Source organism: Arvicola amphibius, chromosome 12 (genome assembly GCF_903992535.2).
Source record: "Arvicola amphibius chromosome 12, mArvAmp1.2, whole genome shotgun sequence".
NCBI lineage: Eukaryota > Metazoa > Chordata > Mammalia > Rodentia > Cricetidae > Arvicola > Arvicola amphibius.
Genome location: NC_052058.2, coordinates 20,882,223 through 20,894,265, shown reverse-complemented (window position 1 = coordinate 20,894,265; position 12,043 = coordinate 20,882,223). Strand labels below are relative to the sequence as shown.

General features: G+C 38.6%; 1 long non-coding RNA gene across 1 annotated transcript in view; it reads left to right on the top strand.

Moving 5' to 3' along the window:
* Positions 1-12,043, top strand: part of LOC119827592 — a 142,426-nt gene that overhangs the window by 112,151 nt on the left and 18,232 nt on the right. Inside the window, exons 5-6 of the long non-coding RNA XR_005287693.1 lie at positions 5,133-5,303; positions 10,561-10,782. This is a non-coding gene — a long non-coding RNA (uncharacterized LOC119827592). The remainder of the gene's footprint in view (positions 1-5,132; positions 5,304-10,560; positions 10,783-12,043) is intronic.

The window sequence follows — 12,043 nt, the reverse complement described above, 5'->3', positions numbered from 1 at the left end:
CTCAGAGTCAGAGAGGCATGACTCAGCAGGTAAAGTTTTAGCTAACAAGCTGATCACCTGAGTCTTATCTCTGGGACCCACGTTGTAGAAGGAGACAATTGGTTCTCACAGGTTATCCTCTTTACTTCCATCCTACCCTCCACCCTAAGTAGATGGAAGGAAAGATATCAAAAGTTCAGAGCCTGGATTTATGATTCCCAGGCTTGTGTTCTGCTCTGTCTCTAGCAGTATAACTTTGGAGAAGTTATTCAATTTCCCTGTGCCTTAATTTCTTTATTTATAAAAATGTGAGGGAAAACAGTACATACTTCAAGCAATTACAATAAAGACTGTAAATGTGTATATTGAGAGTTCTGAGAGCAACCTATACTATCCAGTAAGTGTGACAGAAGTGTCTGTCAGACTAAGTCGACCCAAGTGGAAAGGTTACAGGGGTGGGCTTGGCTGTGTTTTCCCTTTGTCTAATTTCCCATTTTATTGCATTGTGGTTTGGGAATATACAGTATCAGTGTTGGAGCAATATTGGGGCATTCAAGAATTTTAAATAAGTCTTATTAATTGTCACTGAAATCCTTTAAAGTTCCGAGAACCCACTGACAATTTGGACATTCAATTTCTGAAGAAATGTAGTGTTGTCTTCTGCTGTGATTGGCTGGTTGCCAGTTTCTTCTTATAGTTTTCTCATTTTCTATCATATTATATTTTAAAGCTATGCTATTAGGACATTATAAAGTCATGAATGGAATATGTTCCAGTGAGTTACTTAGTTTATCAATATTATAAGTCCCTTAGTGATTTTCCCTTTGAATAATATCTTGCTTGCTACTGATAATATGGCATTATCTTTCATTTTTTCTGCATTTGCCTGAATACCATTTCAATTTTTTTTATTTTGAAACTTTCTGTGGCACATTATTTTAACATATATTAAAATAATGGAGCGTCAGGTTATCAAAATTCACTTTGTGATATTCTTTGCTTCAGTGGGCTAGCTTAATCCGCTAATGCTTATTAGAATTAGATAAATGGTTGAAATATCCTGCTTTTCTATTTCCATTTACTAAGGTTTTCTAGCTTCTATTTGTTTCTAAGAAAGCCTTTTCTGATTGATTAATTTCGTATTAGTGTCCAGTTTCTGTCTAGAAAACCATGAACCTACTTTTTCTATTTTTCCTCCAGTAATACTTAGTTGTTAACAATTTAATTATCCAAATAAAAATTGAAAATGTAAAATAGTGCTACATTATTTCAAAATTAGTCTTCTCTCCACTTTTTTTTTCTCATTTTTTTATTCAAGATTTCCATCTCCTCCCCTTCTCCTCCCCCTTCCCTCCACTCCCTTCCACCCATACCCCCACTCCACCCCTCTCCAAAGACAAAGAGCCATCAGGGTTCCCTTCACTATGTTTAGTCCAAGGTCCTCCCAGCTCCCCCTAAGACCAGGAAGGTGAGCAACCAAACTGACAAGGCTCACAGTGAGCCTGTCCATGCTGTAGAGTTCATGTTCATTGCCATTGTCCTTGGTTTCTCAGTCCTCCTCCACCGTCAGCCACATTCAGAGAATCCGGTTTGGTTCCCTGTTCCATCAGTCCCATTCCGACTGGACTTGGTGGTCTCCTGTTAGATCTGTTCCACCGTCTCAATGGGTAAAAGCACTCCTCGCGGTCCTGGCTTCCTTGCTCATGATCTCCCTCCTTTTGCTCCTCATCAGGACCTTGAGAGCTCAGTCTGGTGCTCCTATGTGGGGCTCTGTCATTTTCTCCATCCAATGCCAGGTGAAGGTTCTATGGTGATATGCAAGATATTCATGAGTATGACAATAGGATCTGGACCTTTCTGGCACCCTCTCCTCAGCTGCCCAAGAAACTAGCTGGGGGCGTCTTCCTGGGCACCTGGGAACCCCTCTAGAGTCAAGTTTCTGCCAACCCTAGAATGGCTCCCTTAACTAAGATATATAATTCCTTGTTCCCATATCCACCCTTCCTATATCCCAACCATCCTATTCCCCCAAGCTCTTCCCATCCTCCACTTCACACTTTTCTCTCCCAATCCCCCCATCCCCCCATCCCACCCCACCCCCATATTCCCATTTTTTGTCCGGCAATCTTGTCTACTTCCAATATCCAGGGGGATAACTATATGTTTTTCTTTGGGTTCACCTTCTTATATAGCTTCTCTAGGATTTTTTATGAATTATAGGCTCGATGCCCTTTATTTATGGCTAGAAACCAATTATGAGTGAGTACATCCCATGTTCATCTTTTGGGGCTTGGGTTACCTCGCTCAGGATGGTGTTTTCTATTTCCATCCATTTGCATGCAAAATTCAAGATGTCATTGTTTTTTACCGCCGAGTAGTACTCTAATATGTATATATTCCACACTTTCTTCATCCATTCTTCCTCTGAAGGGCATCTAGGTTGTTTCCAGGTTCTGGCTATTACAAATAATGCTGCTATAAACATAGTTGAACAAATGCTTTTGTAATATGATTGGGCATCTCTTGGGTAAATTCCCAAGAGTGGGATTGCTGGGTCCTGGGGTAGGTTGATCCCAAATTTCCTGAGAAACCTCCACACTGCTTTCCAAAGTGGTTGCACAAGTTTGCATTCCCACCAGCAATGGATGAGTGTACCCCTTACTCCACATCCTCTCCAGCAAAGGCTATCATTGGTGTTTTTGATTTTAGCCATTCTGACAGGTGTAAGATGGTATCTCAGCGTTGTTTTGATTTGCATTTCCCTGATTGCTAAGGAGGTTGAGCATGCCCTTAAGTGTCTTTTGGCCATTCGAACTTCTTCTGTTGAGAATTCTCTGTTCAGTTCAGTGCCCCATTTTTTAATTGGGTTAATTAACATTTTAAAGTCTAGTCTCTTGAGTTCCTTATATATTTTGGAGATCAGGCCTTTGTCTGAAGCTGAGCAGCTTCTGTAAAGCAAAGGACACTGTCACTAAGACAAAAAGGCAGCCTACTGACTGGGAAAAGATCCACTTTTGAGTCTTGTTTCCTATAGGCAACTGCTTTGACTCTTTCACCTGCTTTTCAATGTGTGTTCCTCTGCAAGACGGCCAGAATGCAGAAAAGATACACATATTCATGCCTCTTGATTTCTAAACGTTAGACTTTGTCTCCTGATTTCCTAGCTCATTTGTAATCTCATCTGCCTGAACATGAACCTAAACACACCCACATGCTTCCCCTCCTGCCATCCTTTCTGTAAAAATGAAGTCTATTTTCAGATCATGCATTATTATGATATGCAAATATGATTCACAGCTAAGCCGTGCAGCTTACTATAAGTGCACATCTCCTGCATTTTTTCCTTATGGAACCTTGAGTTTATTTGTTTAACTTATAATTATCTATAATTAATTAGCATTCAAACTTTGTATCAGAGCCATGAATCTTTCCATGTAGCAAAATAGTCAAGCATGTCAGGTAATTTTCTACATAATTTATTTATTTATAGTCTTTTTTTTTTAATTTCCTTTTGTCTTAAGGAGTTTTTCCATCCTCCTGTTTTTTTTTTTCTTCTGAATTGGGTTCCTGTCTGTTACTGGTGCAACACTATAATCCTAGTTTTTCTTCATTAATATTCTGTAATTCCATTTTCTCTCTATTAGTTTCTCTATTTCCTGGGTCCCTTGTTTTGATAGGACAGTCCTTTATTCCCAAGAAAATATAATGTGGGGTGTTACGTCACTGCAAATGTGTTTTTGCCATAGCCGCTGAGGTTACGGATGTATATATTTAACTTAGACATGATTTCTTCTCCTGATTAAGATGGACTCTTCTCCTACCTTCTAGTGTAATTGCTTAAAAGTCTAATTTCATTTGCAATCTCAGTCTTTTACCTATGGCGAATTTCTCGTTTTCATCCTCATCTCTGGAGCTGTTGTTTTTTTAGTGTCATATGGTAATGCCTTTGGATGTGCGTTCTTTTCTTATTTTCACTAAGAATGCTAATTACTTAGTTCTGGTTCCTCTAGTTGCTTGTCCTGAAGCATGCAGTTGTTGGACACAAACCTCTTCTGTCAATTTAATGCATTATCTTCCACTTCTCAGTTTTCTTATGGGTGTCAGTGCTTCAGTATAGCCTCCCTTCATAAAGATGCCCTTGACTGTCCACTAATTTCTAAGGAAGAAGCCTGTCGAAAGTTGAGGGACTATGCTTGTCTATACAGGACAGCCAGTTAAAAAGCAGGCTTGCCCTGAGAGAGTCTCCATTTCCCCTGAGAAAATCTCTCTAAGGACTTTCTGGTGGCTGCAAACTTTTTGTTAGGATTCTGGTAATTGACGGAAAAGAGGACTGGCGGCCTCAGATGGGCTTGGGGAGTCCTTTGGCCTTGTACGTGCACTTTACTTTTTTATTGAAAATAATTTTTTAATACGTTATAATATGCTTACACTTTCCCCTCCTCCTGTCCCCCTCACGCCCACATCTATACCATTTCTCTCTCTCTCTTATTGAAAAATGAACAGACGTCTTTAAAAAAGGATAAAATACAAACAAACCAAAATAGTAAAAAAAAACAAAACAAAACAAATATAAAAATAGCCAAAGAAAAAACACAAGAAATATATATATATAAATATATATATATATATATATATATATATATATATATATGCAGAGACACATACATTTGCATATACAGAAAACCTATAGAAACAAATTTGGCAATTATAATATATAAGTAAAAGACCTTTGACATAAGGAAAATTCCAAGACAAAGCATTATGAGACAAAAAGTCTCTAAAACCACCATTAAATTTGTTTCGAGTTGGCCATCTACTGCTGGGCATAAGGCCTGCCCTTAAGTATGATTTATATCACCAGTGATACTCTATTTGAAACAACCAATTTTTCCTTTGCAAGTGGTTTCCATCAATCGAAGATAGTTTCTGGGTTAGGGTTGGGGTCCTGTTGCCACGAGGGTTTGTTCCTCTTCCACCGCCACTGGCTCTTACAGTCTTTCCCGTCTTTTCTTCATCAGAGTTCTCTGAGACCCAAGGGAAGGTATTTGATGGGGACATCATGTTTACGACTCAGTGTTTCAAAGTGTCTCCCTCTCTGCACACTTGCACACTGTCCAGCCGTGGTTCTCTCTATTTGTTTCTATCTACTGCAGGAGGAAGCGTTTCTATTGATGGCCGAGCAATACTCCGATCCGAATATAGCAGAATGTCATTAGGAGTTGTTTTAAAGCTACATCCCTTGAACACAACAGTGGCATTTTATTTTCACCTAGGTCCACGACCTATCTAGTCTTCTGCCACTATTGTCCCAGTACAACTTGCAGGTAAGTCATCATTGTTGACCAAAGGGTATTGTAACCGGGTTGATGTTTACTTTTCTTTTCTTCTTCTTCTTCTTTTTTTTTTTTTTTGGTAGCATGCAGAGTACCTTCCAGTACAATGAACAGTAGTCAGTAAGGATGAAGCTCGACTTCTCTGTGTTTAGTGAGTTATGTAGGTATTTTATTATATAGGTGTTATCTTAAGCAATAGGTCTGAAGGCAATTTATGAGAACATCTAAGAGTCTTGGAAACCACCTGGGTTGTTTGGAGCTTTCCATGGGCTTGTTTGGTCTAAAACTTGATTAGATGTAACTGTTTTTTCACTACCGGAGGTTTCACTTGTGGCTAGAAATGTTTAGTTGGAGCTTTGCCTTTCCCGTTATTTGGTGGATCCCTTAAGATTTCTTTCATACATGCATGCATTTTTTAAAAGTTTCTATTGTATGAAGTTTCCATGTGACCTGCAAATAACCCTTAATTTTTATCTGTCCCTCCCCATATTTTCTTTCTTCCCCTCCCACTTACCTCCCTCTCCCCATTTGATCCTTCCATTCCAGTTTCTTCCCCCATCTGTAACTTATCTACTAGGAAGGGGAAAAGGAATTTTCTACATAGCATTTCTTCTGCTCGTGAATCTCTGTGGAAAATGTAAAGCTCCACTATTGTATTTAAATGCAGGCAATGTATTTGTGTCATGGCAAATTGTATTAGAAAAGTGGAAGTTAGGGCTTTTGGAACTGAAGTCAGCTATAATGTGCTGTGAACCTGCTGGCCATGTACTCTGGAGGGAGATGCTTCTTTATCTTCCAAGGCTGTTTATGATACAAACATTTTTGAAATAATCGTTTGGAACAAAGGCAGTCAATGCTTTGTTTGTAAGATGTGCAGAAATAGAGAAAACCCAGGTAGAATTATCACAGTAAATTCTAATGTGTGTAACAAAAACAAAATGGGGAGGAGGGCTCATTGTATGTGGAACCTGGTGGGGGTAAATGCTGGATTCTATAATACAAAATACAAAAAAGCATTGGGCATCACCTATGGGAGAAAATATGTGCAGTATTTTTAAAGATGTGTACTCAATGAAAGGCCATTTAACCTCTTGCTGTGTAAAAGGAAATGTAGTGTGTTGGTGCTTTCTAAACCTTGGAAAAAGCTGTCTCCAACATTCGAGCCATCAAACAAGAACTTTTGTTCTTGGGTAGACTATACATGCTAAATGTAAAGATAAATGGATGTTTATCTTCATAGAACTGCATAGTCTCCTTGAAGCTTGTAAAGTACAGTTAATGGAAATAAGTGCTAGGAGTCCCTTTGCACCTGGCAGGAAGAAGCAGGTAACTTTCCTGAGGCATTCTGATGCAAAACAACGCATCAGAAACAGAGAGCACAGACATGACCTAAGCACTAAATTCTCTGAGTTATGAAAGAAAAAGAAGATGAGATTTGAAGCCACGAGAAGTTTCTAAGTATGTACCAACCAAGGGATGTTTAAGGTGATGGGGTTCACAAGAAAGTAGCAAAAACAGAAGCACAAACCTTCATGGAATTCCCGTGTTGCCTTCATGCAGTGTGGATGAGGCCCTCACTGCTGCTGGAGGATGTTTAGAGGCAGCTGAGGAAATGCCCATGTGTGCTGGGAAAGGCTGCTGTGTGCAAAGTTCCTGATAAGCAAAGACTGTGATGTCTTGTGCTGGCAGAAGAGAAGGAATGTGATTCATTTCAGTATAATTATGTATGGTTTTTAACAAAGCTAATACAGGCTCATTTAATTCACAACTCACAAAGATGGGAAGTACACCATAGTGTACTCAACTCAGTTAAGTCCCGTGTTTGATTTTGGAGAGCCCTACACATCGAGGCACTACTACAACCATGTTTCTCTTCTTTAAAACAGATTCCATGGATTTTGCCTCTTAAGACTACTATGGGTCATGCAGCTCTAGTCTAATTTTGACCCTCACTTTATCCCCCAAAGAGGACATTATTCTCATTAAGAAAGATAATAGTGATCATATCCAACATTTTTCAGATGTTACTATGCCAGTTATTTAGAGACTTAAATATCCTCATAAGGAAAATACTAATATCCATTTTATATATGGTTAAAGTTTATTCTAGAGAGATCAGACTTTGTCTGAGGTGAAATAAAAATGAATCGTGCACCCTCTTGGTTTAGGGTTTCCATATTAAATCCGTGAGCTGTAATCTCTCTGCTTTGGTACCTTGTAAGTTCTGCTCCCTCTACCTTTATGTGCCCAAGGTGCACACATCATTCCCTTTGCTCTCACTGTCTTAGATGGTGCCTCCTGTAGAGTGTTCTCCAGCCCTTGGCTTGAGCTAGACACTCCTCCTTATACTTCACAGTGTTCTGTACCAGCCCCATCAGAACACTCCTTCTCTCAACTGCCATGTCTACATACTCCTTCCCTCTTAGCCACACAGTAAAGAACTCAACACCAAGAATTGTGTAATTAAATATTCACCCAATAAATATTTATTGAGCAACTGTTGTGTACTAGTGTACCAGGGGCTGAATGCACAGACCTAACACATAGCAAGAGAACAGGAAATATTTGGTGGATGAAAAAAATGAGATAAAACTCTCCTTTGGGGTTGCTCTCCCCTTTAGATGGGTTGTGTTTGCTGATCTCACAGAGTCATGCAGTGATTTACTGTCCTATCGCTTTGAATAAATTATACATATATATTTATGCAGACTTTATGCCACTATTTCCCCAGTTGACCCTTATTGTTATCTTCTAGCTCTCTTTCTAAATGATCATTGGAGATTTGGGGGTGATTATGCACTCTACAATAACCACCTCTGCAGATGGATGTCTCAAATTTTAAACACTTAGGATTTACTGTGTAGCATTTACTACATGCCAGGCAATTTTCTAAGAATGTTGATACTTTTATTAATGAAATTCTCATGGATCTGTGAAGAAGACTATAATTAAGCCCATTTGAAAGGTGCAGAAATGGAGACACAGAGAAGCTAAGTACCATGTCTGTGGCTACAGAGATAGGATCTGGAGGAAGTAGCATTCGATCCTGAGTACATGACTGCAGAGTCCATCCTTTGGACCACTGTGTCCTCTGCTTCTCTTTAAATTCTATTTCTTCTTTGAGTCACAACAATAGTGAACTAGGTTAGTGAGTTTTTCATCATTATAGCAAAGTACATGAGGTGGCTGGGAAATAATTCAACTCATACCACGGGGTTTTGAAACAACAGTATCTGAATTGGCTCAGTTCTACTGACAGCCCCACCCTACTCCTGCATTGTGTCTCAAGCATGATGACGGGGTAGTGGAGGTTGCTGCTGGTGATATCATTGTTTGTTCCTTACTTTCTCCCCCTTTTTGTATCAGGGATTCATGGGTTTTCTGTGGTAAGCATGATGGATTCCTTTCTAGTGCTCCTTCGTTAAGCTATTCTCTGCATTTTTCCTGCTCTTTTACACTGAACTTTCCTTTTCTTCTATATATAATATTCCTTTCAGAACCTTCTGTGGTGCTGACTAATGTTGCTCATGAACTGACTTAGTTCATTCTTGTCACCAAATGCTCTTATTTCTCTGTCAGCTCTGAAAGATAGCTTTGCTTTATAAGTCAATCTTGTGTGACAGTTATTTACTTTCAGGGCTTGAAATAGCACTCCATACTTTCCTGGTATTGAGAATGGCTGATGGGAAATCTGGTGTTATTATGATATTTCTGCCTTTGTAGGTGAGTTGGCATTTTTCTTACGGTGTTTTTTTTCTGTCTCTTTGCTTTGTACTTTGGACATCTTGAATATAATTTGTCACAGAGAAATTCTTCTCTGGTTATGTCTATTTGGGGTTCTGAAAGCCTCTTTTGCTCGAATCTTTTTCTTTCTCTAGATTGGATACATTCGTTATTGAATGGAATCACTAACTTTAGCATTTATCTCAGCTCCTCTGTCTCGTAGCTTCTCAGGGTTCATCTCTTGATTGTATCCCTGAGTTTTTGGCTACTGTCCATGCTCACTTAATTTTATTTTCCTCATTTACATTTGAATGTAGTGATTCTTCAATATTGTTCTCTTTCTTTTCCTTACTCAAGTCTATAGGCTGTGCTTCCCACAGTATTTGCCTTTGATTCACTGGGTTTTTCATTTTCAGTTTTACTGTTATTCATTCAAAAATCTCAGTTTCTGTGATTTTTTTTACTTGCTGACTTTTCCCTCTCTTTCTGACATTCCTTTCCACGTCTGTATTGAATTCACCTGTCTGTTTTTGTTTTCTTTCAGAACAATCACTTTTATCAGAAAACTTTTGAGATCTTTATCTGCCGTTGCTGCCCATCTTCAATATGTTTTAGTCCAGTTATTTAGGACTCATGTTTCTGGCATTTCTGGGTTTATTTTCACATATGTTTGTTGGCTCTCTCTCTATCTGTGTGTATATGTGCATACACATGTGTTTATGCACATGAATGAAAGAGATATTCTTATTGATAACCCTACTCTTGAATGTGTAATCCCCAGTACCACTAAGTGAATAGAAAACGAACTGCTTTGGGAAGCAGCATCTATCCCCCTTTGGTCCCTGACAGGGAACTGCACACCTGATGTGTATCTGGCTTACTTCTCTGTATCTGTCACCTTTTTCATATTCATCCTCCTGACTCTTCCCAGATTCTCCCCCTTTCCTTCCCATACAACTTTACGCCTTTTATTTTAATGTTCAAGGCCAATTTGTGCTATCCAAAGTACTTCAGTAAGTAGTCAACTTACTAGTAACTACACCCTTAGAGAAAACAGACTTTCCCAGTAGCTACCAGTTGTCAATAACTTCATAGATAGGGGTAGGATTTTGTTCTCAGCTCACCTCTCCATACCAAGATTTGATCTTACTTGTGCTGGCCAAGGTTTTGTGCATATTGTCAGACCACTGCCAGTTCAGATGTGCAGATGCTCCATCTGCTGTGTCCAGAAGAGTTTTCCTTGTCATCCAGAACCTCCTATACTCTTTCTGCTCCCTTGTCCACAATGAGCATTGGGAAGGGATTGTATAGTAGATGTGTTCTCTTTAGAGTTGAGCATTCTGCAGTCTCTTATTCTATATACTTTGGTAAATTGTTGGTCTGTGTTAATCAACATGTACTGCAAGCAGAAACCTACCAGATGAGAGCTTAAAGACATTTATCTATGGGTATAACTATTTCCTCGCTTCACCTACTAATGTAATAGAGCTAGTCTATGAGTGCAAACCTCATTTTTCCAAAATAGGGCATTCAACTGCCTAGATGTGTGTCTTTCCCTTGAAGTGCAGAGGTGCGCAGTGGAAAATTCTTCAGTGTCCTGACTCTGATATGGAAGACGTTGAAAGGATGACTGATTTCCTCCTACCTCTTCTTCCTCATCTTGCATCATCATGGAGTTTCAGCTCCACTTCAGCTTTGCAGATCTTTGTAGACAACCACCTTCCAGCAATCTCTCAGGTGATACATGGTAAGTATTTCCAAGAAACGCTAGTTTGTTAGACTAACAACACACTCTGATGTTCAGAGATACCATTTATCCCATATAGGGTTTTAAATTGGCATTTTGTTGTGCCCTTTGTTCCAAGCTTAGATCAACATTCTCTTTGTGTGTACATATAGAGATCAAAGGTTGATGCTGGGTGTCTTCTTCAATTGTTCTCCACTTTATTTCTTGATACAAGGTCTGTGAGATTATAAAACAAAGATGGTATCTAAATATCAACACCCAAGGTTGTTATTTGGCTTACCTGCATATACATATACCTCCATGTACATGAACACACACACACACACACACACACATCTACACACAATTTTTGGTAATTTTAAAACAAGTTTTAAAATTCTGGCTTAGTTAATTTTTAGTTTCTTAATTCCAATTAAGTTATGAGTCTTCACAATATTGGTGACAGGGTTTACAGCATGATTTTAATTAAACTTCTAAATAATAGAGGACAGTGTCCATGGTAAATTATTTCAATAAACAACTATTGTGTAATATATAAACAGAATGCTAAGAATGTGGAATTTCTCTGAAGACATTTTGCTGTTTCACCTATCTCAGATCACCAGTAAAAACGTTTGCCTCCCCCTCATGCCGTGAACATATGCTTTAATGTCTTATAGAAAAACTTAGAAGCTGGCAGTGGCGACTAAGTCTTCCTTATGCAAAATAAAATGTGTCTAGGTATGATTGCTAAATGTTTAAAAATAAAATTCAGATTCTTTAAAAATAAGATTTTAATTTTATTTCAGTATTCTGGAGATATAATCTTCTGACATTCAACTTTGGCACTGACATAAGCTGAAAATCAACCTGCTATACATTCTGAGTATTTAATCAAAACATACAGTAGATATGGCTATACTCATGAATTTTACTGAAATAAGATACAATAGAGGAGAATAGATACACTTAGAGGGGAAACACAAGGCCTGACCTGCACAACAGAAGGCTAAGTACACTCTATGAATATGTCTGTATTTGTAAATGTGTCTAGGTACACACTCACAGAGGCTGTGCACTTATGAGAAGGCCAGGATGTAATAGGTAGTTCTTATTAGGGTTATTAGAAACAGTTTGGGAATTTACTGAACTAGGTTGAGGAAAACTGATATGTAGCGAGAAGACAGACACAAACTGCTGAAATTGCTATCAAACAATAGAAATAAAAGGTGTGGGAAATATTTTTCATAAGGGGCCAAGATATGTGACGTATAGACTTAGT